Raw genomic sequence first — 23,732 nt, forward strand, 5'->3', positions numbered from 1 at the left:
GAACATTTTTGGATGGGATCTAAGCCTCTGAAAAAGGAACAGGTCAGCAGGCTGGTGAAGATCTAAGAGTTATCCAGCTCCGGAAATAAGATGATGGGTCATTCTTAAGACCTACTTGTAATATTTCAAGGATGCAATAAAAGCTCTCATTGAAGAAAAAACAAGCAAGCACAGGAGGTTAAATTACTTGTCCGAGGACACATCAGGAGTGTGTGGCACAGCCAGATCTAAAGCCACACGAATAGGCTCCCAAATTGGCACCTTTACACACCAAGCATCCACTCTCCCAGCTCTCGGCCTTCAGGTGACATATCAGACAGATATGCCTGACATATCAGGAGAGGAAACCAGAAGTCCAGAGCCTGGCTGAGGTCGGTCATGGTTTCAGATAATCCGATGGCATGAAATAGGCCTCAGCTGGCCAGTGACATGGGTCATGGACTGAGAATCCAGACCCATAGAAGGGGCCTGGCTGGAGCTGGGCAGGGGACAGGACAGGCTGCAGTGCCAGCACAGGGCCCCTGAGCCCTACTTCTGAGGTGAGCTGATCTGAGAAGTAGCAGTGCTGTGACACGGGCACCTAGGGCTGACAAAGGGTAGGAAAATAGGAAGGCTATGACACGGTACCCAGGGCCTGTTCCGGGGCACAGGATGCAGAGTCTTATGGCAGCAAACACAGCAACATGAGTGAGTTGCTTAGCACCAGGCTTCTGGATTGGGGAGGGTGACTTAATAACAAATGGGTCTCAAGGGTTGGTGGCGATCAAGGAGCAACGGGAAACCTGCAGACGACAGCACTAATGGGCTCAGGATGGGGAAGGAAAGGCAAGTAACACAAGGCAAGCGTGGGAAGCTGTCCGCAAGGGCTGCTGCAAAGGCCCAGCCCATTCCAAAGCTTTTGTGCATCGGTGAACCATTGGGCCCTGAGGGTGAGACACTGCTTGAGTCGTGTAAGGGCTGGTCCCACGGTTACCCTCCCAGCTCACCTACTCTGCTCCTAACCATCCACAGTGCTCCTGCCTCAAGGCCTTTGGACTTGCCACCCTTGGCCTAGAACACTCTTCCCCACATCTCCCCATCGTCATTTCCTCACTCCCCGCAGGCCTGTGCTCTAAGGTCACGTTATCAGAAAGACCTTCCCTACAAAGAGCACTTTCTCTCCTGCTTGCCCACCACCCAATATCCCCATACTATGTGGACTGTGTGTTTCCAGAGGTGCTGCTGCAATTCTCGCATCCCACATGCTCCTTCTGCAGCCCCTCGACTCTGGGAGGCCCTGGGATGACTTTACCCAACAGGATGTGGTAGAAGTGACGCTGCTCCAGCCCCAGGCACAGCCGTTAACTGCCCTGATAGCCTCTGCTTCCTGCTCCTTGGGACACTTGCTCTTGGAGAGCTCCTTCCATGCTGAGAAGCCCAGGCCATGGAAAGAGGCCACACGTGGGTGGGTTGACAGCCTACCTGAGCTCCCAGCTGGCAGCCAACATCAATGGCAGCCAAGTGAGTGAGCCACCCCAAATGTGCCACCCAGCCTATCCTTCAGGTGACACGAGGCCCGGCCAACACCTGATTGTACCACATGTGAGACCCGTAGCAAGAAACACCTCGATGAGCCCAGTCCACCAAAGAACCAAGGGAGACAATATGGAACTGTTAGTTCAGGCCACTAAGCCTCTGGTGCTTTGCTTCACAGCAATAGTTACCGGCAACATTTACCCCGCGTAATTAATGTTCACTGTCCCTCTCACCACCTGACATTATATCATAAGCTCTCTGTTCGCTGTCTCTTTTTCTCTCTTGGTTTTGTTTACTGCTGTACTCTGACCACTGAGAGCAGTACCCGGCATGTAGTAGGCTCTCAGTTAACATTCTCTGAAGGAATGAATGAATCCAAAGACATTTTCCAAAAAAATCATAAAGGCAAAGTCAAGCTGATGTCATTATTTCTCCATAGGCCTAACACTGAGTCATTTCTAAGCATAGGCTAGGCGTCAGATTTGGTTGTATCTGTTCAGTCAACAATTATTTCTTGAACTTCTACCATGTGCTAGGAACTACAGACAAATCAGTGAACAAAAGCTAAAATCCCTGCCTTCAGTCTAGTGGGGGGAGATGGGTAATAAAGAAAATAAATAGGGAAATTACGTGATGTGTATATTAGAAGAAGATAAGCTGCACAAAACAACAATAAAGAGGAGGGAGAGAGTAAGGGGGCTGGTGACATGCTACACCAGGTGGCCAGGGGTACCAGATTGCTTGGGCTGCCATAAGAAAGTCCCACCAACGGAGTGGCTTCAACAACAGAAATGTAAAATATCAGAGTCCTGGAGGCTAGAACCCACGTAAGAGAGGTTCTCTGCAAGTGTTTTGCATTTTAGAAAACGTAATATGGATTTAATTTAACAAAATAAAAACTCAAAAAGTGAGATAAAGTAACAGAATGAGATGAAACGGGAGGTTGCAGAGCTAAGGAAATAAATTGAAAACCAAAATACTATGACACCAGACCTAATAAATAGATTAGGAAAGAAACTAATAAAATAACCATGATTCACATCACAGAGGAGAGACTTAAGACAGTAGTGGCAGTAGAGGAAAACGACAAAGTGATGGAAGCATCTAGAAAGAAGGGGATAGTCAAAGATATCCTACGAATTAAGGATAATTGATGTCCCTGGTGCACAGATCTCAACAAAAGGAACTTAAAATTATTTAGAGATATAATATAGACTTCTCTGGCTTGAATGAAAAACTCAGTCTGAAGATTGAAAAGATAGGGTAGGAAATGTTGTTTTAGCATAACCAACATTGACACATCCTGGTTAAAATTCTGAGCTTCAAAGATTTAAAGGGGGGGAAGAATTGTTCAGACATACTGGTAGAAAGTAAAAATAAAAAATCACTTTCAAAGGAGGGGAAAAAATTAAGCTGGTCTCAGACTCCCCTTGTATGTCTGTAAGTCTACTCCATAAGTCAATAGATAGATAGATAGACAGACAGACAGACAGACAGACAGACAGACAATAGATTTTTTTTGCAGACATTTGAGCTTAGCAATCATGGGAGCTGGTTAAGAAACTATGTATGTACATTGTCTTCACATGATGAAGTCCAATGTTGGAGCTTGAAGTTCACAGGCAGTTAGGTGGGAAACAGATGTAACAGAGAACAAGGAGAGGCTGTAACCCACAAGCACAAGCTGGAACCAACTGGAATGAACTGAAACCTGTGTCAGTTCTCACTGCCCCTGACCTTGAGGGTCTGTTTTGCAGAGGCAGCCATTGCCCTGGGCCATGGAGCTAGCTGCACTCTGGCCCAGGAACTGGAGGATCAGGGGAACGTGGAAGAGTTGCAGGCCCAGCTGCTGCCCCAGTCTGAGGTGAGCCAGCACGTAAAGTGACACCAGGTAAGCTATGAAACGGCTACTGCTTCACTTCTACCTTCCAATACTCTCTTGGGGCCCAGCCTAACTGGTAACACACAGGGGAGGGATTCTGGGAAATGTAGTTCAGCCTAGCGAGGTTGACACATTCTAAAGTCACCACAGTCCCATCCCCCCACCCCAAGTTGGCACCTCTTTGAGCCACACTTAACTTCCAGATAAAGACAATAACAAAGCAATGCTTCTACCTAACATGATACAACTGTCCCACATACCACCAAAAACACACTGACCCTTCCCCCAGACGAGATACAAGCCCCCTTTTTGTCTGTGGGTGATGTTTCTTTTTCTAGCTGATTCATTCTCCCTCTATGATCCTATAACTAAAATACTGAGGTACAGCATTAATTACAATCAATATGTCTTAAGTGAGATGTTAAAGGGAAAGGAGAAGGAAAGAAAACACAAATATTTGGTATGGATATGGATATAGAGATAGAGATATATAAACATATTCATATCAAAACCATAACCGTTACAGTCCTCTTTCCTGCCATTGGTCATGAGGGCATAGGGGATCTTTTTAATTACCTTCCACTACACATTCCATATGCCCTGTGCCCTCAGCAAGCACCTCAGCAGGTGGTGGCTCCTTGCCTGCTGGGGTGACCCAACCTTCAGTCTTGAAAACATCTGGGACATTAGCAGTCTTGCCTGGATTGGGTTGCTGTAGTTTTCCACTGACTTTAATCACAGGACCTGGGAATACGAAGACATCCCACAGGGGACTGCCTGTATTCCAGGCATATCCTTCTTACCCACATGGTGTGGTTGCAACCCAGTTTCCCTTGACAGCCAGGATCGATCACCCCAGGCAGTACAGTAACTCCCTTCTTTGCCTGTTGATTCCTGGGTCTGAGGAGCCCAAAGCGGCCAGGTGATTGTATCGATTTTCAGTTCAATGGAATCACTGTTGTGTCCCTGGTAGAAACATTCCTTCCCTGGGAACTAAGACCTCTAACGCAGCAGAGCCGACAGTAGCAGGGACAGAAAGCAAAGCTCTTCTGAGCAGCTCCTTACCCACCCCTTCCTGCCTGGACTGGTGAATCCTGGCTGGAGAAAACAGCACCATGTGTTAGAGGCTGGCGCAGAGCGTCCTGGAGAACACTGCCCCCAACCCAAAGGCACTGCCACCTAGCTGGCACCACAACCAAGTCTTTGCAAGGCCTTTCCACAATTCTACCAACCCAGCTCCTTCTGGATAATGGGGCACGTGCTAAGAGCAATGAATTCCATGAGCATGGGCCCATCGTCTCACTTCATTTGCAGTGAGATGAGTTTCTGGTCAGAAGTGATTCTGTGGGTGCCCTGATGGTGGGTAAGCCACTCCACAGACGGCAGCTGTGGCAGAAGCACGGTGGGCAGGAAAGGCAAATCAATAGCCAGAGTAAGTATCTGTTCTGATCAGAACCAAACGCTGCCCCTTCCCTGGTGGAAGTGGCCCAATGTGACCAACCTGTCACCAGTTAGCTGGCTGATCGCTCTGCGGAACGGTGCCATATCATTGTTGGTCTCCACTGCTGGCAGACTGGGCTCTCAGCAGTGGCCATAGCCTGATGGGCCTTGGTGAGCTGTACAGATGTGGGTGTGGACAAAACTAACCCCATTTCCGTGTCCTGGATTTCTTTCATGCTACGACCTTTGACCAACCTCACTGTCCTTAGCAAGCATATCAAAGCCTTCTAGTTGATGATTATCCGAGTTCCATAAATGTAGCCATAAATATTTTTGTTAGGCCGGAACGGCACCACAACGGAGATGAATACCACACCGGTGATAGTATTGATTATACACAATCATCTATCACAAGACCACTAGGAGGTATGGCCCCAGGTGTTACTGCATTCTTTGTCCCTTTCTCTTGTCAATCATTAGTACCTGAGTTATACTATTAAAAAAGTACAGTAACAGGCGTCTATCGGGGAGAATTATTTGCGTAGAACTGCTAGGTCGTCTGTCTGTTCTGAGCCTACACCCCTGTAAGTAAATTACCCTATAATAAATTCTATTATATTCTATGGAGTTGCCTGCATCACCTTTCAGTCTGAAGACATCTTCATGTTACAGTGGCCATTACCCCTTTGCCCCGCCTTCAGACAGAGAGCAAGCCCATGCTGCCGGGCCCACGCATAAGCTTCATCCCTGACGTGGGGCAACAGCTCGAGTGGTTGGGGAACGAGGCTGACATCCACAAAATGGATCATTCTAACCACCTGATTAGTGAAATCCTCCTCTGCTGAGATCTCCCTTTCTTTCCCGCTCAGAGAAATCTATCCATGTACCTGCTCCCCAGACCTTCTTGTCGTAAATTTTCCAGTCATGCTTCTTCCAAGGCCCTGGCCAGGCAGCCAAACCATTAGCCAGAGCCCATGAACTGATGGCAACCCATCCTTCTCTTTCCAGACAAAATGAACAACCAGGTGAATGGCTAAAGTTCTGCCCACGGCGGGGACTGTCCTCCATCACGGTCCTTCAGGTTCTCCCCATGGCGGGCTTCTAATGTTACAGCTGCCCACTGTTGGTGGGGAGTGTTATAAGTTAGGCGAGTGTTATAACTTGCCTGCAAGGTACAACATATCCAAGCAAAAGAGGCTCCTACAATAAAAGGCACTTTCCGAGAACAACATCCAAAGGCAGAAAACGCACTGTTTGCAAAACTCTTTAGAGTAACACCTTCGCCAAAGCCGAAGCCCTTCCCTGAGCACGTGCCACTTGGAGAGAAAATTGTAAACCAAACCGGGTCTCTCTGCAAGAAACAAGATAGGAGGGCAGTGGGGGAAAAGGAACCCCAAGCAGGGCTGCTCTGAAGAGGAGCTCAGCAAATGTTAGCTCCTGCTCTTCCTGGCTGGTCAGTTGGTTTTTCCTTGGTGCTTGTCTATAAAGCTGGAAGTGTTGTTGTTTTTACTGTGGTAAAAAACACAGAACTAAAATTTACCACCTTAACCATGTCTAAGTGTAGAGTTCAATAGTGTTCACCATATGCCTACTATTGTGTAACAGATCTCTAGAACCTTTCATCTTGCAAAACGGAAGCTTTCTACCCACTGAACAATGATTCCTTTTTCCCTCTCCCCTGGCAACCATTGTTCTACTTTCAAAGAGTTTGGCTGTTTTCGTTATCTCGTGTAAGTGGAGTCATACAGTATTTGTCGTTTTGTGACTGGCTATTTCATTTATCATAATGTCCCCAGGTTTCGTCCATATTGTAGCATATGACAATATGACAGATTTCCTTCCTTTTTAAGGTTGTATAATATTCTATTATATACCGTGTTTCCCTGAAAATAAGACCTAGCCGGACAATCAGCTCTAATGCATCTTTTGGAGCAAAAATTAATATAAGACTAGGTCTTATTTTACTATAATATAAGACCTGGTCTTATAATATAATATAATGTAATATAATACAATACAATACAATACAATACAATACAATACAATACAATACCGAGTCTTATACTAATTTTTGCTCCTAAAGACGCATTAGAGCTGATTGTCCAGCTAGGTCTTATTTTCTGGGAAACACGGTACATAGACCACATTTTCTTTATCTATTCATCTGTCAATGGGCATTTAGGTTGTTTCCACTCTTGGCTATTATAAATAATGCTGCAGTAAACACGGTACTAAACCTATTTTCAGTTCTTTTGGATAGATACCCAAAAGTGGGATTTCCAGATCCTAGGGTAGCTTTATTACTGATTTTTTGAGGAACCTCTATGCTGTTTTCCACAGCAGCTGCAGCATTTTACATTCCCACTCACGGTGCATCAAGCTTCCAATTTCTTCACATCCTTGTCAAGGCTTGTTTTGTTTTGCTTTGCTTTGTTTTGTTGATAGTCGCCATTCTAGTGGGTGCAAGGTGTTATCTCACTATGGTTTTGATTTGCATTTCCTTGCTGATTACAATGTTGAGCATCTTTTCATGGGCTTATTGGCCATTTGTACACCTTCTTTGGAGAAATGTCTATTCAAGTCCTTTGCCTATTTGTTAATCAGGTTACTTGGGGGTTTTATGGTGACTTCCTTACAGATTCAGGATATTAACCCCTTATCAGATATATGGTTTACAAATACTTTGTCCCATTCTGCAGGTTGCCTTTTCACCCTGTTGATTGTTTCCTTTGGGCTTGAAGTTTTTATAATTAAAATATCATCTTAAGGGAAGACAAACAAACTGGCACAGACCAAATGAGACGAAGAAGACACACAACTAAATATAATGTGCTGTCCTGATTGGGTCTTAGACCAGGAAAAGGACATTCATGGAAAAATTTGTGAAATCAGTAAAACCTGTAGCTGAGTTCCTAGTAGTCTATCAGTGTTAGTCTCTTAGTTCTGACAAATGTACCATGGTTATGGAAGATGCTAACGTTAGGGGAAGCTGGGTGAAGGCTGCATGGGACCTTTCTGTATTACCATTGCAAGTTTTTCTGTGAATTTAAAATTATCCCCCTCCAGAATATATGTATATAATGAGTCATAATCTAAAATAAAATAAAATAGGATAAACACCTACCCTTATGGTTGAGAGGAGATTAAATGAGCTGGGGTCTGTAAAGCACTCACCCAGGGCACATAGTTAAAAGGTTAATAGATACAGGTTAGTATAATAGTTGTGACATTACCTCTAATTTCTTTTCCACCTCTCAGATTCTGTGAGCACTGTTACTTGGTGGCAGTGTACTTACAACTTTGGGAAACTCAGTTTTTGGGAAAATAAAGTTGCAATAAGGTTCCACTTGCTAGTGTGGAATATGACATAGAGCGCTTCTGTTTCCCTTTATTTCATTTCCTTCTTTTCAGACCACAAGGAAGATTACCAAACTCACACACAATGTATCTGAAAACTCTTTGAAAAAACTTCAGAAGATACTACCCATCCTTTTCATCTTCTCCAGGAATTATTCCTCCTCCATGACCCCCTTTTCTTTTATTTCTTCTCCTTTTTTTTTTTTTTTTAACTCCTTGAGCTGGAAACCAATGTCTTCCTTTCCCTCCAAACTGTCTACACGTGTGGTCCCAGTCTTGTGCATGCCACAGACCAGTTAACTTTTTAAAAGAGGAAGCAGTGGGGAAATGTACAGTTGTCAATTCGTTATTTAACCTGCAAGGGAGGCTTTGTTTTTAAATCCCAAATATACAGTTACTGTCACCAACATTTCATCAAAATGCCATCAAAGGAAAGGGCATTTTAACACTGCAAATGTAAGAGGGGGCAGAATCTCAAAATAAAGTGTCCTTCCCAAAGTCATAATGGCCAATTTACTCTGATATGTCAAAAACATTTTTTAAAGAACAGAATGTTCTTTAAAAAATAAAAAAAAAAGTCAAGCCCAGAGAAATCCCATCGTAAAATGTATCTTAAGATACTACATTGCAGTTGCATTTTCAGACTGCGAACATCGCATACAAGCAAGAGGGTACACATAATGTGTACATAGACAGTATAAAGAGTAATAATTAAAGCACAGCTGTGTACCCACCACCTAGCATAAAACACAGACTATTCCAGGTACCTTGGAAGGCCTCTGGTGCTCTGCACCAGCTTGCTCTCCGGCTCCCGGGAAACACCACCTGTAGTATGTATTTCCTGTCATTTCCTGTCTTTTCTTTATATTTTACTACCTAAGTCTCTCCCTGAACAAGGCATTTACTAGTTTTTTTCTGGTCATTGGCAGGTCACTTCACTGCAGTGGCAGAGCTCCAGGCTCTGATCACCACCCAGGAGTCAAAAAATCATCTGTGAAAAGTGCTGTGTGCAGGTGAACGCCACAAACCTACATGGAGGTATGGGCTGGTCTTGAAAACCCCTGCTCTGTGGGTTGATAACCTTCCAGGTGAAAATTCCTGGACACGGAGTCCTTCACACACATAAGGATAGGCCCAGGACACTTTCCTCAGACTCCTGGAACCTCTCTAATAAGAGATCCTGTAGATACCCATCTCTAGGTCTCTCTAGAAATGCAGAACTGCATGCCACACCCAAGAACAAATGACTCAGAAGTTCGCATTTTAATGAGATGCCCAGGGGACTTGTACGCACATTGACGTTTGAGACTGCACTGATCTAGATAATTCATTTTGTGTGTGTGTTGTTCAAGTAAATATTTTTTATTTAAATGGAACACTCACACACAGAGAAGTGCTCAGTCCTAAGGGTATCATTTGCTGCATCCTTATGCACAGGTTTACCCAGCAGCCAGATGCAGAAAGAAAACATTGGTGGCATCCTAGAAGCCCCTTTTCCCACACACCCTCCATCTCACCAAAGGTAACCGAAACTCCAGCTTCTAATAACATAGGTTAGTTCGGTCCATATTTGTTCTTCATATAAGTGGAATCACACTGTATGTATTCTTGTGTCTGACCTCTTCTGCTCAACATTATGTTTGCAAGTATCTAAATCCCTCACTAGAAACCCCAGCTTTCCACTGTGTACTTACACGTTGTGTACTGGTCTCTCTCCCCAGCTTCCTGCATCTCCCATCCCGGAAAACTGTAATAACGTTAAATAAAGTCCATTTAGTCAAATGAGTAATGATTGAGCATCTAGGCTGTGCCAGGCATTGTGTTAGGGGCCTAGCCCCAAAATATGTTGCCAAATTGAGACCTCAGCTCCCATGAGCCATCCTGCCTCAGTATGGGAGTCTGTGGGAGATTCACAGGGGTATGTGAATTCAGACTTCGAAAGGAATTTATTACCTGCCTTAAAAAACACCCCACACTGCAGCTTAGCACCCAGCCACCACGTAGCAGCAGACTTCTCACTCATGTCTTTTGAACACATCATAAAATCCAGGTCCAGTAAGTGTCTGGTTCAACTATTTCCACTTTGCTTCAAATGTCAGTGGGTTAAATATTGGGATTCTCCCAGCTACTAGTTCTCAGTAACTCAAAACACTCTTGGTGCTTATGCTTCTCGGGGCCTTCAGAAATAAATGACGTGCAGATACTCACCAGTGGTGTCCCCGTGGACATTTGTGGTCTTTAAATCCTCGTGTCGAATTAGTTCACTGTAAGCATTGCTATGAGGAGGTTTGGGCACCTCCTTTTTGGGCCTCAATTTTCTCATTTGCCAAAACAAGGAAGAGTATTTTCATCAGAAGTTTTTAATCTGGAATCCCTGGATCCACGAGGACATTCATTAATCCCTGGAAATTACATGGAACATTGTAAGTGTGTGTGTGTGTGTGTGTGTGTGTGTGTGTGTGTGTGTGTGTGTTTTCTGGAGGGGAAGGGAGTCCAGAGTACATTGACCCCACACACACAAAAAAATTAAACACATTTGTGTAAGGTAACCCCCAAGGATGCTTTTTTTTGCATTTCCTATTCTGCAATCATGTGGCTCCTTGTAACAACAGGAGGTCTTGGTTTTTCTCAGTGTCTGGCTCCAGCTGAATCTAAAAAGAAAAGTTGGCCTTGCCTTTTTCCTTCTGTAGATTTTTCTGCCCTCACAGAAAGGACTGTGAAAATTGCAGTGCCTCACAATAGCGTCTCTCTCTGATCTCTACAGGTGAGATAACATCAAGCGTTGGTCATTTCATTTAAAATAGCATAGCCCTGAACTGAGTCTCTTCGTTTTAATGTGACCTCAATCTGGGTCATGTTGTATTTACCTGGCTTCTTTTTTAAATGTTGTATCTATCGTAACCCTCAGAACTCGCAGGCAGGTCTGGTTCTCATAACCAAATAGATGTAAACATACCAATATAGTCTGGACAGTTCAACAGTCCGATTTTCTCTCCCAGAGAAAGGGGTCTGCAGCAGCTCCACATGGAGAAACACACCCAGGTTTGCCTAAACAGCCCGTCACCTGAGCCAGCCTGTCACCTGACAGGGTGCCAGCCCGTCACCTGAGCAGAAGAGGGAAACTGAACCCTTCCTACCTCTCTAAGGTCAGAGCTCGTTATTTCACACACAATAATATTGGGTTACACACTCCCGCTGTGTGGCTGGTTCCCCTGGTAGCATCCTAGCAACAATTGGAGCCAAAAGTTTTCATTACAAACCACCTTGGTCAGGAAAGGAACACCTTGTATTCCTTACCAGGAACAAGACATGCTGGACTGGTAAACAGTGTTCTTAACAGTTAGATGGGTTTCACAGCAGATGAAAGAAGTGGTTCAGAACTCCTCCTCTGCCTACAAATACCCTTTTCTGTTCTTATCTAAAGAAGCAAAACCACACCTTCAACTCTTCTACGCCAAGTGTGGGCCACAGACCGGGGAGATTCACCATCACCTGGGAGCGTGTTAGAAATGCCAACATCTCAGCCCCGCCCCAGCCCTACTAAACCAGAATGTGCATTTTAACCAGATCTCCAGATGATTCCTAATATATAAGCACATTAAAATGTGAGCTGCCCCCAAAAGGAAGTGACCCAAAACCTCACTAGCAGCCAGCACCTCATGTGTATTATGTCTATGACCTGCCAGCATATAATTAATGATCGGTACATGTAAGCTTCCTTCCTTCTCCCTCTTAAAACCCAGAGGATCACCAGAGACGCTTTGAGGAAGGGAGGGGAGGAGGAACGAGCCTGGAAGAGGAGACTCTTAGGGAGAGCAGAGAGAGTAATAAGGAAGGCAAAAGAGGAAAAGCGCAGAGAGAAGGGGCCCAGTGGGGCACGGCTTGCAGGGTGAAGGCCCGGGGGCGCTATCCTCTCTCCATGGGGGCCCCAAACCTCAGGTATGTGAATGGACCTTCACAGTCCTCCAGTCACATCCTGCCTCCTACATGCGCACATTTAATTGTTTTAAAAATTGACTCACTTTTAAACTCTAACGACTTTTGAAAATAAAGTTTATATCTTGGGGTTTGTGTTTATTACATGTTTCTATGCTTTTATTTTTAAAATGTATTTTTAGTTTTCATGTAAGTATCGGTATACAATGTTCTATTGCTTACATTAGTTTCGGGTGTGCAAGATAGTGATTTGACATTTTCATACCTTACACTGTGATCACCCCACTAATTCTAAGGATCATCTGTCACCATGAAACTTACCACAATATTATTGGCTATATTTCCCTTTCCCCTTTTCACCCGTTCCCCCCCATCCCCTTCCCTCTGGCAACCATCCCTTTGGTCTCTGTTTCTATGAGTCTGTTTTTGTTTGGATTTGTTTGTTCCTTTGTTCTGTGGTTTTAGATTCTACATACAAGTATAGACTCATGGCTGTTAACATTTTGTTAAAAGTTGTTGGCAACCCCTCCGCATGATCCCGGGGGCCACCCTGGGACACAGAGAAAGGGTCGTCCAAGTACGCAAAAGGTTCCATAGAGCTGGCCCCCAGCGTACCAGCGTTGTTCTATGTTCTCGTGGCCTTAAACTGCAGTGCAGGACCCGAGGGTATGATATAATCCCTGTCATTCAGCTGAAGGTAGCAGTCGAGAGCAGATCATGCAGAACCGGCTTCATTGTTAAGGGTACTGGCAAGAACGTGGGATAAAGACCATAGAATAACAAGCAACTGAAGGTCCCTTGTGTTTACGACACCCGCACAGATGTGAAATCAGCAAGGAGCCCTCACCAGGATGTGGCTCGGCCTAAAGGAGGCTGGGGTTTCTGACCTCCTACAAGTTATCGGCACAACTGGCTTTCACTCGGCCTTCACTGAGTGCTCAATGTATAGAACTCACTCTTCCCTGTGTCTTTTGGGGAAAGGGAGATGCAAAACAAGCCAAAGAGATTAGAACGTGAACACACGGACGTGCTACTTTTTAAAAAGAAACATAGCGAAACCAAAAATTCCGATAGAAAACAGAAAATAACCAAGACGTCAAAAACACACCCTAGACAAGACAGTAGTAAATAATAGTAACGTATAACCTGAAACAGTGATTGCTAGCCCTTTTGTCACTTTAAACACCCATGGTTTCTCCTTTCCAACAGTGCTCATTTTTTTCATCGTAATATATTAAAATCCATGTTTAAGAATTCTAAAAAATAATAAAAATGAAAATAATAAATGTGCCAGGGAGCAGCAGTTCTCAGGAATGTAACAGGTCTACAGATGTTGGAAGGTGACAGTGTTTTTACCCATCTCCCCGGAGAACATGACATAAAAGGAATAGACTCCAATCATAGCAAGAACGCAAAAGAACTTTGACTTGTTAGGGCTATTAGACTCTGATCCAAACTAACAAAGGAAATAATGGGCTTGCCTCAAAGATCTTTTTTAATGGAGAGCTTAAAAAAAAAAAAAAGAATCGGTCTGGCTCTATTGTGGTTTAGGTGCAGTTCTGACTGAATGTCAGGGGCAACTGCATGGTTCCTTTTAATGCCGTTATAAAAAGCTCCTAGGACCTCAGACCCAGTCCTTTCTCGAGGGGCAATTCATTCTATTGCATTAAATATTGCTTGTGATAAGTGAACCATCAATGGACTCGGAGCTTTTCCGTTATTCATGTTTCCGTGCTTTCAAGAAAAAGGATCTTCTTACAGAGCCCTTTGTAAACAGACTTTCTACAAATTGTATACAATATATTAATTGTACTATAGGAGGGGGGAGAAATGAGCTCTACTGTAAAACTAAGACTCTTTTGTAAATCCGGATTTTGAAAAGCAAGATGGAAGAGCCCACCCAAGGTAAAAGAATGAATTGTTCTCATACACAGGACAGAAATTCAGGGCAGCTGGCAGGTACCCAATGCACGCAGAGCTGTGAGCACAGTGTCTAGCCCTTAGGTCGCAGGCAAGACATGGGGTGCTCTGAAAATATCACCGTCAGCCTTGTTTGGATATTGCTTAACCTCCACTGTTCACAGGAGCCAGGAGAGACCAAGGGTCAATATTTCATCCAGTACATGTCTCCTGAATCCCTGTCCAGGAACCCACAGTGGTTCAAAGCCAAGCTCCCCAGACCAGCACTCAAGTTCATTTGGGTGCCACATTTGGGTCAGGCCAGCCTCCCCCTTGCCCTCTGCAAAACATCGGCTCTTTCCTGCTCAGCCTTTCCCACTCTCCTGAGAGCCGTGAGATGAAAACGGCCGGCTCGAGCTGAGATGGAGGTGAAAAAGAGCTGTGGAAGTGAATGAGCCCCAAGTCCAGCCCCTGCCCCTCCAACCTCTACCCCGTTCAAGGTCCTCAGGAAGGTAACCGACAGCTGGCAGCCCACACAGTTCATGAAGTACGCACTTCCTCCGTGCAACTCTTCAAGTGACTATCTGAAAGTACATGGCAATTATCCGATATCTGGAATGAAATCATATATATTTTAAGTGCCATTTAACAGAGAGGTCCGATTGCTTTTGGTCAAAGGCCAGAGGAAGATTACAGAACGAGAGAGAGCACTATGTAATCCTGAGTTAGAGTCAGAGGGAAGAACACTTCAGAGGAAGTTTCCAAGGAGGAGTGATTTCTGGGTCAACTTAACTGTAGCATCTAAAATAACTTCAGCAGCCATCTCAAAAGATAATCACTAAAAGTCATGTGCGTATCTGAGTCAAAGAGGAAGAAACTGACCTTGACTGAAACATATCTCCAGTGAGTACTGGTTAGAACTATCCCCAAGAACTTTCTGGTGAAAGGGTTGATAGACTGCAAGCGTCTAGGTGTGTCACTCGTCAGTCAAGGCTGCCGAGTGGAAATGGGTTCCAGAAAAGGCTTGTCTCAGTTTGGACAAGATGAAGTTGACCAGAGAGTGACACATTTCGGTTAAATCGAGCCAATGCAAACATTGCATCTACCATCGCCCACCTATGGACAGCTGAAGACGCAGCAGTAGAGATGTGTACAGCTAAGACCCTGCATTTTTCTGCTTATTCTGCCTGTGCCCTTTTGTGGGTAGAGTTGTGTCCCCCACCCCCACCCCACAAAGATATGTGTACATCCTAACCCCTGTTCCCTGAGAATGTGGCCTGATTTGGAAATCGGGTCTTTGCAAGTGTCATCAGGTTAAGATGGGGTCACGCTGGATTAGGGTGGGCCCTAATACGATGTGAGTTGGTGTCCTTATCAGTAGAGAAGACAGAGTTGGAGACAGACCCACACAGAAGGAAGACGATGTGGAGAGAGACAGGGAGAATCCCATACGTCAACACAGACGGAGACTGTCTGCCAGCCAGGAACACCAAGCACTGCAGGCGGCATCAAAAGCTGGAAGAGGCAAGAAAGGATCCTCCTGGAGAGCCTCAGAGAGAGCCCAGCCCTGCCGACACCTGGATTTGGGACTTCCGGCCTCCAGAACTGTGAGAGAATAACTTCCTGTTGTTTTAAGCAACCCAGTTTGTGGTGCTTTGAACAGCAGCCTCCAGAAAATGAATACTCCCCACAAAGTGCTTGGCCCCCCCTCAGGTAAAACCTCACTTCTCCTTGTCCATACAGGTACAGGTGCCTAGGGATGGCCACAGGGAGTCCACAGTCACAGACCTCCACGCAGAGCTCCCCCAAAACCACAGACACATTTGTGTGTTATCTATCGAACAGCACATGCTTTAGCTGTCTTTTTTCTGTAACTTTTATTATGGACAAAGTTTTTTAATATTCACAAAAATAGAGCAGTATAATGAACTCCTATGTGCCCATCACCCAGGTCCAACAATTATCAACATTTTGCCCATTTTATTTCGTCCGTCCCCTAGCCAAGTTTATTTTGCATGGAGGCGTGCCTGGAGCAACTCAACACATCATTCCAGGTCATCTGTAAATGCTTTAGTCTAAACTACATCAGACACATTTTTTTTTTGTCTTTGAGGATTGTGTGTTTTATTAGTTATTTAAAAGGAATGAATAGCATTTTATGTCTGAGTCTTCTGTTTCTTTTCTTTTCTTTTTACAGTTCAGTGGTTTTTCATATATTCAGAGTCGTGCAACTATCACTCAATCTAAGTATAGAGCACTTTCATCACCCCAAAAAGAAACCCTGTGCCCCTCAGCAGTCACTGCCCATTCCCTCCTTCCTCAAGCCCAGACAACTACTAATCTACTTTCTATCTCCACATTTGCCTATTATAAACATTTCACATAAATGGAATCATACAATCAGTAGTCTTATGTGTCTGAATTCTTTCACTTGGCATAATGTTTACAAGACGTATCTATGTTATAGCATGTATCAATATGTCATTCGTTTTTATGGCTGAAGAATATTCCACTGCATGGATAGACTACATTTTGTTTATCCATTCACTAGTTGATGGAAATTTGGGTTGCTTCCAATTTAGGGCTATTATGATATTATTCTAATAAATGCTTGTGTATGTTTTCCATTTCTCATATATATGTGTGTGTGTGTGTGTGTGTATGTATATGTATGTATATATAATACATCACATACACACACACACCTAAGAGTGGAATTGCTGGGTAACTCTATGTTTAACATTCTGAGGAACCATAAAACTATTTTCCAAAGTGGCTACACCAATTACAATCCCACCAGCAATGCATAAGGATTCCAATTTCTCCATAAATTCTCCAACACTTGTTATTGCCACTTTTTTAATGTTATAAGCATCTTAGTGGGTATGAAGTGGTGTCTCACTGTGGTTTTGATTTGCATTTTCCTAATAACTAATGATGTTGAACTTTTTCATATGCTTATTGGCCACTGATATAACTTCTTTGGAGAAATATCTCTTCAGATCTTTTGCCTACTTGTTAATTGGTGTATTGGTCTTTATTGTTGAGTTATAAGAGCTCCTTATATATTTTACGTATAAGTTCCTTATCAGATATATGATTTGCAAATAATTTTTCCCATTCTGTGAGCTCTTTCAGGTTTTTGACAGTATCCTTTGTAACCCAAACGTTTTCAATTTAATGAAGTCCAATTTATTTATTTTTTCTTTTGTTGCCTTTTAGTGTGTATCTAAAAACAACCACTGCTTGACTCATCAATACAAAGATTTACTCCTATGTTTTCTTCTAAGGGTTTTATGGTTTTAGCTCTTATATTTAAGTGATGATCCACTTTGAGTTATTTTATGGATATGGTGTGAAAAAGGGGTCCAAATTTATTCTTTATGTGGATACACAGTACATTTTAATTCTATTTCTTATTAACTTGTACTATCATGTTGTACCTCAGTTTTCCATAAGTCACCTTTTAAATGACTTTTATCAGACTACAGCCTACAGTGATAAAAAAAAAAGAAAGAAAACCCTAATGAAGAAATACAGAGGGTGCCAAAAAACGTATACACATTTTAAGAAAGGAAAAACTGTATTAAAATTGTAATTCTCAATATAATACCGACAACAAAAGATGAATACAAGTCATGTGCATACATTTTTTTAAACTTTTATTTATTTTAAGTGTGTTTCTCCAGGACCTGTCAGCTCCAACTCAAATAGTTGTTTCAATCTAGTTGGAGGGCACAGCTCATGCTGGCCCATGTGGGGATCGAACCAGCAACCCTGGTGTTACAGCATCGCGCTCTAACCAACTGAGCCATCCAGCCGCCCTAGCTAACCAGCAGCCCTGGCACCCCCGGTATTTTAAATGAGGAAGTGGTTAGCCCTTCCCTCGTTGCCTGTAATCTGTCATTCATTTCCCCAATTTTAGACTTTTTTCCCTTTTCTTATAACATTCCACAATGCAATCTAGCTCTTGGCTGACCCAGTCAGTCATAACTGTACAAATTAGTTCTGCTCTAAACCGCAGGTATTCACTTCAAAAGTTCAGCAAAACTAAGACTTTGGGTATCAACAATGTGCCAATCGATCCTGGTAAATCAGAGATAAAAAGACAGGCACGCTCATAGAATTCTAGCTTTTTTCCTCCTTTCTCTGTACATTGGGCTCAGGGATTACACTGTGTCTCTATGTGATGTGGACAGTTAGCATTTACCGACATGTATCTGTCTACTTTCTCTTGTTTAAAAAAAGAAAAAGATGGGGTTACAGAAGGTCAGCAAAGCATGGGTTTGAGATGTTTGGGTGGGGTAAGTGAGCATTTTGACAACACAGCTTCTCCTTTGGCACGTTTCATTGTGATGTTTAACAGACGTCCTTGCAGTTTAAGACAAAACCTCAACATGAAATTCTCTCCTAACGATGACTCGATGACTGGAGCCCTGCTACTCAATGGGAGAAGCAATAGCCGTTGTAGGATCTTATTCAGAATTGACATTCTCCGTTGTAATTTTGTTCCTCTTTAGTTTTAAATTTCCTTTTTGTCTTACCGGAAAGGAAAGAGGATGCTCAGTTTTAAATGTTAAAAGTGTACGAGCTGCTCTGTTACAATCAAACTAAGTGTATACAAAAAACAAAAAAAAAGAAAGAAAGAAAAAGAAAGACAGGCATGCTGCCCCCAGACGATTCCAGCCTGGTTGGGAGAAGAACCACAGGGACACAAATAATAGCATGGGGTGAGCACAAACACAGGAGGAAAGAGCGGCCGTCCAGGAGGGCTGGCAGATCTAAGGAAAGGAGGAGATGGGGGCCGAGGCTGAGCACGGGGCCCAGGCAGGGCATGCCAACGTCTGACGCTGGCCAGGCAAGGATGCCCACTCCTGGGAGTGCTCCCCATTCAGCCCCAGCAGATCCACCCCAACGGAGAGGTCGGGGGTGGACCCTGGAGTGCCAGACTTCTAACTTTTTTTTTCAAGAGAAGTGGAAAAAAACTAATTTGTATGTGTAATCCCTCATTTTATAAAGTTAAGTTATTGGAGTTTTAAAAACTCTACAGTGGGTTCCTCAAAAAGCTAAACCCAGAGTTACCAAATGACTCTACAGTGCCACCTAGGTATATACCCCACAGAACGGAAAACAGGGACTTAAACAGGTTGTTTGTATGCCAACAGTCATAGCAGCGTTATTCACAACAGCCGAAAGGTGGGAACAACCCAAGTGTCCATCAACAGATAAATGGATAAATAAAATGCGATATATACATACAATGGACTATTATTCAGCTACAAAAAGGAATGAAGTACTGATCCATGGTATAGCCCGGATGAACCTTGAAAACATTCTGCTACGTGAAACAAACCGGACACAGCAGCACTTACATGAAATGTATCAAAGAGGCAAATTCCTACACAGAAAATAGATAAGAGATTACCAGAGGTTGAGGAGTTATTGCTTAATGGGTACAGAGTTTCTGTTTAGGGTGATGAAAACACTTTAGAAATAGATAGCGGTAACGGTTTCACAACATCGCGGATGTACTTAATGCCACCGAAACTGTATACTTAAAAATGGCTAGAACAACAGATTTTCTATTTTACCAACAAAAAAACTCTAGAGCGGCTAAACAAAACATGTCAGGGTTACTATGTGAGCTGTGGGCCACCAGTTTGGGACCTTGGGCTCCGAGGTTTGAACACTGGACATCTACGTACACTGAGAAAGGCCTCGGCAATAAAGCAAAACTCTGTACTAGACACTGGAGTGGGGCCTGAGGGGGGAGATGAAACTAAAAATATATAGTCCTTATCCTCAAGGAGATTAAAGGCTAGAAATAGACCTAACAGCAGTAATTCGACAGCAGTAATTTCAGGAGGTTCCAAAATGTGCTCTGAGAGATTCAGGGGGGAGATCATACCTGGTGGGGGGCTCACTCAAGCATTCCTGATGGTCATGGAACTTGAGCTGCCATTGAAGCACAGGCAGAAAGGGAAGGCTGCTCCAGGAGAAGAAAGAGCATGAGCAAAGAAATGGAGTCCTGTTTGGCTAGAGAAGAATTCAAGTAGGGAGGTAGCTGGAAAGGTGGGGGGACCGGGACCAGGTGCCATGTTGCCGAATCAGGGGTTTTCCACTGAACTTTGAGCAGAAGCATGAAGTTCTCAAAGCTGCCTCTGACGCTGATGAGCTATGCGTCGGTGTGTAAAAACGACTGAAAAGAGGAGACAGGTTCCTGCACACGTGGGTGAGAGGTAAGGTAGGTCTGGAGCTGAACAGTGGCCATGGGATGGGAATGATGGGAAGAAGGGGGGCTCTTTGGAGGAGTAATAGACAGATGCTGATGGCTACAAAGGGGAGAGGGAGTGTCAGAATGGGGCAGAGGGTGGTGGCTACATTTTTTAGGGTGTAGATTATTTTCGATTCATTTAGCAATGAAGATGGAGAGGGTGTCGTATATTGAAGGGAAACGGTTTTTTTTGCTGTCATTTTGACGTGTGGTTTTTGTCTGTGTTTTACGTTAGGAAAGCCTCAAGGACTAGAAAGAATCAGTGGCGTGGGGGAGACTGGAGATTGGAGAGAGAAAGAAGAGTGAACTGATGGGACAGAACATACAAGAGCGAGCCGAGCGGAGACACCCGGCAAAGGGGTCGGGTGATGCAGACAGAAGTGAAGGAAAGAAGAATGGGAGAGAGAGACAATTTTCTAGTGGAGGGGAAGGAAAACGGCTTCACACTTAATAAGAATTGAAGTCATCTGCTTCAAGAGAGGGGGCCAGAAATGACTCTGGTGGCTCAACAATGACACGTCTATGGCAGAAGTGACATGGGGAGCCAACAAAGGAAGGACTGAATGACTACTGAGTGTCAGTGGAGCGCAGATGAGGCTGGAGAGCACAAACGCACAGCAAACCCACCCAGTGACCCCGCTGTCAATGCCTGGCACTCCACGGAGGGGAGAGTGGAAAAGCTAACGGCCTGGGGGTGCCTTCTCAGTATGCTTAGGATAAGTGTAACAGCAATCCAAGGAGTGAGGCCTTCTTGAGCAACAGAAGGCACATTTTTGAAATGGTTGTCCATGGAGTTTGTTGAGTTTTGCAAAAAAACAAGAGAAGGCAGCCTTGGGAGGGACAGAGAGAACGAGAGATGGACGGCCTGGAGGTCAGGATGAGTGGAGGTGGGAACGAGAGACAGACAGAAGTTGTGGTCCCAAAATGTTGTCAAAATAGTTGTAACCCTTTAGGCCAAATACGACAAGATGCTAAGGACTTTCAAGCCTGTGTCCAGGCTCAGTTGGACTAAGTGCCCTGGTGATGTCGGTCACAGGCCAAGGAAAGGAGGGAAGGCCATGATCAGTCCCACATGATTGTGAAGTCCAATAAGCCTCCCTGCCCTCGTGTGACTGAAGAAGACGAATGGAGGTACCACAGTTCAGGAGGTCTAGACAGGTGGGATGTTTAGATGGGCTGTGACATGGAAGCTCAATTCTTTGGCAGTGACAGCAATAAAGAGGGTGGGACACCATCAGTCCAGCGCTAAACGCACCACGGAAAGAGGGAGTGCTTCTTCGAAGTCAGCAGATGGTTGTGGTAACGATTGGTGGCACTCTCAGAATCCGGGACCTACAAGAGAAGAGGCTGTGGCACAATGGTGACACAGGACCAACGTGTTTCCGAGACTAACGTCTAGGTCCTCACGGGCATGACCTCTGCCTTCTCTTTGCATCTCCAGACCTAGCAGAGAACCCAACACGAAGCAGGTGCTCAGTAAGGAGCTGTGGAACAAAGGCAAGCATCCCTAGGGAGCAAGGAGTACTCCATCCCCTTCTCCTGCCCCGCCAGTCAGGGAGCTGACAAGCAAAGGAGCCCATGTGACAGGAAGTGGCACAGTCAGGAGAAAGTGAGGTAGATGTGAGCAGAAGTGGGTGTGGCCAGAGCCAGAGGAGCTGAGTCCCGAGGGAGCTCTACGTCAGAGCGTGTGGGTAACTCAGAGAGACCCATTCCTGCTTTTAGAAAACAACTCAGAGCACAGGTCTTTCCGGGGTGGATTGGTCTCATCTCTATGTGAAAGAGGTTTCCTGAAAAGTGCATTATGAGAGAAATCAAACACAGGTCAGGTGTCTAATCCCTATTAAACTAACCACGTCTGTGCCCTTTGAAATAAATGCTGAATGACTTCATTCATTCATTCATTCACGGTGCCTCAGTGTCCTTACTTTACAGTAGGCCTAAAGCTCTTTCTTACCCATTTCATGGGATGGCTCTGATGATAAAAACGAAAGCTCCTTCAAAACATTTCTCATTCAAGCACCCCAGGTTATCCCACTGAAATGAATTTTAGATAACTATCTCTTGTGCTTTAAAATGTTGTGTAACATGTTTGAAATAAGAAGGTCATCTGCTGGGGCTTAGAATCAGCTGTGATCCAGACACATGGTCGTATTTGTTACAAATGTTGACCTCCCCCATGCAAAAGTGAAGTATTCTTCACAGCGAACCTCCTCCCATTTTCTATCCTCTCTTGGGATATACCTTACACAGCCCCAGGGCTTCATCTTGTCTAGCTCCTTTCGGACATAAATGCACTGGATGTTTTGTTAGTGAAGCTGCAGTCTCCTCAGAGCATGTGTGCTGTGCAGCCACGAGGAAGGGAACGTTGGAAACCTCTAAAGCAGTGACTTATCGCTCTCACCCAGACCATGCTACGTCACTCCAGACAAGTAACTGAACGTAGCTGTGCCTGGATTTCTGTAACGTAATCTGGAATGACTCTGGTGACACACACGTGCAGAGCTGGAAAGCCAGGCACTCCCACAGTGAGAAAGGGACAGGTTCATGTCACTTTTCACGTGAGTGGATCCAAGCCAATCAGTATTGGGAAAGTGGCGAAAGAGGACAAATGACTTGCTACAAAAGTAAGGTGGGCCACACAGCAAGACCTGTGCATTGGTGACAGAATGAGAAGCTGAGCTAAGGAGACCATGAGACCTCGGCTCAGGTTGACGAGATGAAGAATGATCCATTTTTAAGCATAATCTGGCATTAGGATGATTTACAAACTAGTGATTCTGCAGCCGGTCAAAAGGGGACAAACGTGCTGACCGCTGGGCCTGGATCCACACAATGGGGAGCTGGTACTGAGAACAACAGGATGTCCTCTCCTGGGCTAGCGACAGGCGACGACCAGCAGATAGCCTGGGCTGCTTAAATGTGAGATGTTTTGAAGGAGCTTTCACTTTTATCATCAGAGCCATCCCATGAAATGGGTAAAAAGTGTTTTAGACCCATCATAAAGTAAGGGCACTGAGGCACCATGAATGAATGAATGCATGAATGAACGAATAAATAAAATCATTCAGCATTTATTCCAAAAGGCACACATTTTATTAGCAGAGACCAACTAAAAAATGTGGCCACACCTGGTTAAAAACTATTCTAAGAAGGAAAAACCCAACAGCTGTGATTTGATAAATAAACATACCCTGTTTCCCTGAAAATAAGACCTAGCCGGACAATCAGGCCTACTGCATCTTTTGGAGCAAATATTAATATAAGACCCGGTCTTACATTATATATTGTATTATATTATATTATATTATATTATATTATATTAATTATGTTATGTTATGTTATGTTATGTTATATTATGTTATACTATGTTATACTATGTTACATTATGTTACATTATGTTACATTATGTTACATTATATTATATATTAT

At 44.1% G+C, this 23,732-nt stretch overlaps 1 long non-coding RNA gene across 1 annotated transcript in view; it reads right to left on the minus strand.

The window, feature by feature from the left end:
• Positions 1–23,732, minus strand: part of LOC308492915 — a 51,541-nt gene that overhangs the window by 22,916 nt on the left and 4,893 nt on the right. Inside the window, exons 2-3 of the long non-coding RNA XR_013992588.1 lie at positions 10,403–10,596; positions 9,889–9,941 (exon numbers count right to left, since the gene is read on the minus strand). This is a non-coding gene — a long non-coding RNA (uncharacterized lncRNA). The remainder of the gene's footprint in view (positions 1–9,888; positions 9,942–10,402; positions 10,597–23,732) is intronic.

Source organism: Rhinolophus hipposideros (genome assembly GCF_964194185.1).
Source record: "Rhinolophus hipposideros genome assembly, chromosome: 25".
Lineage (NCBI taxonomy): Eukaryota > Metazoa > Chordata > Mammalia > Chiroptera > Rhinolophidae > Rhinolophus > Rhinolophus hipposideros.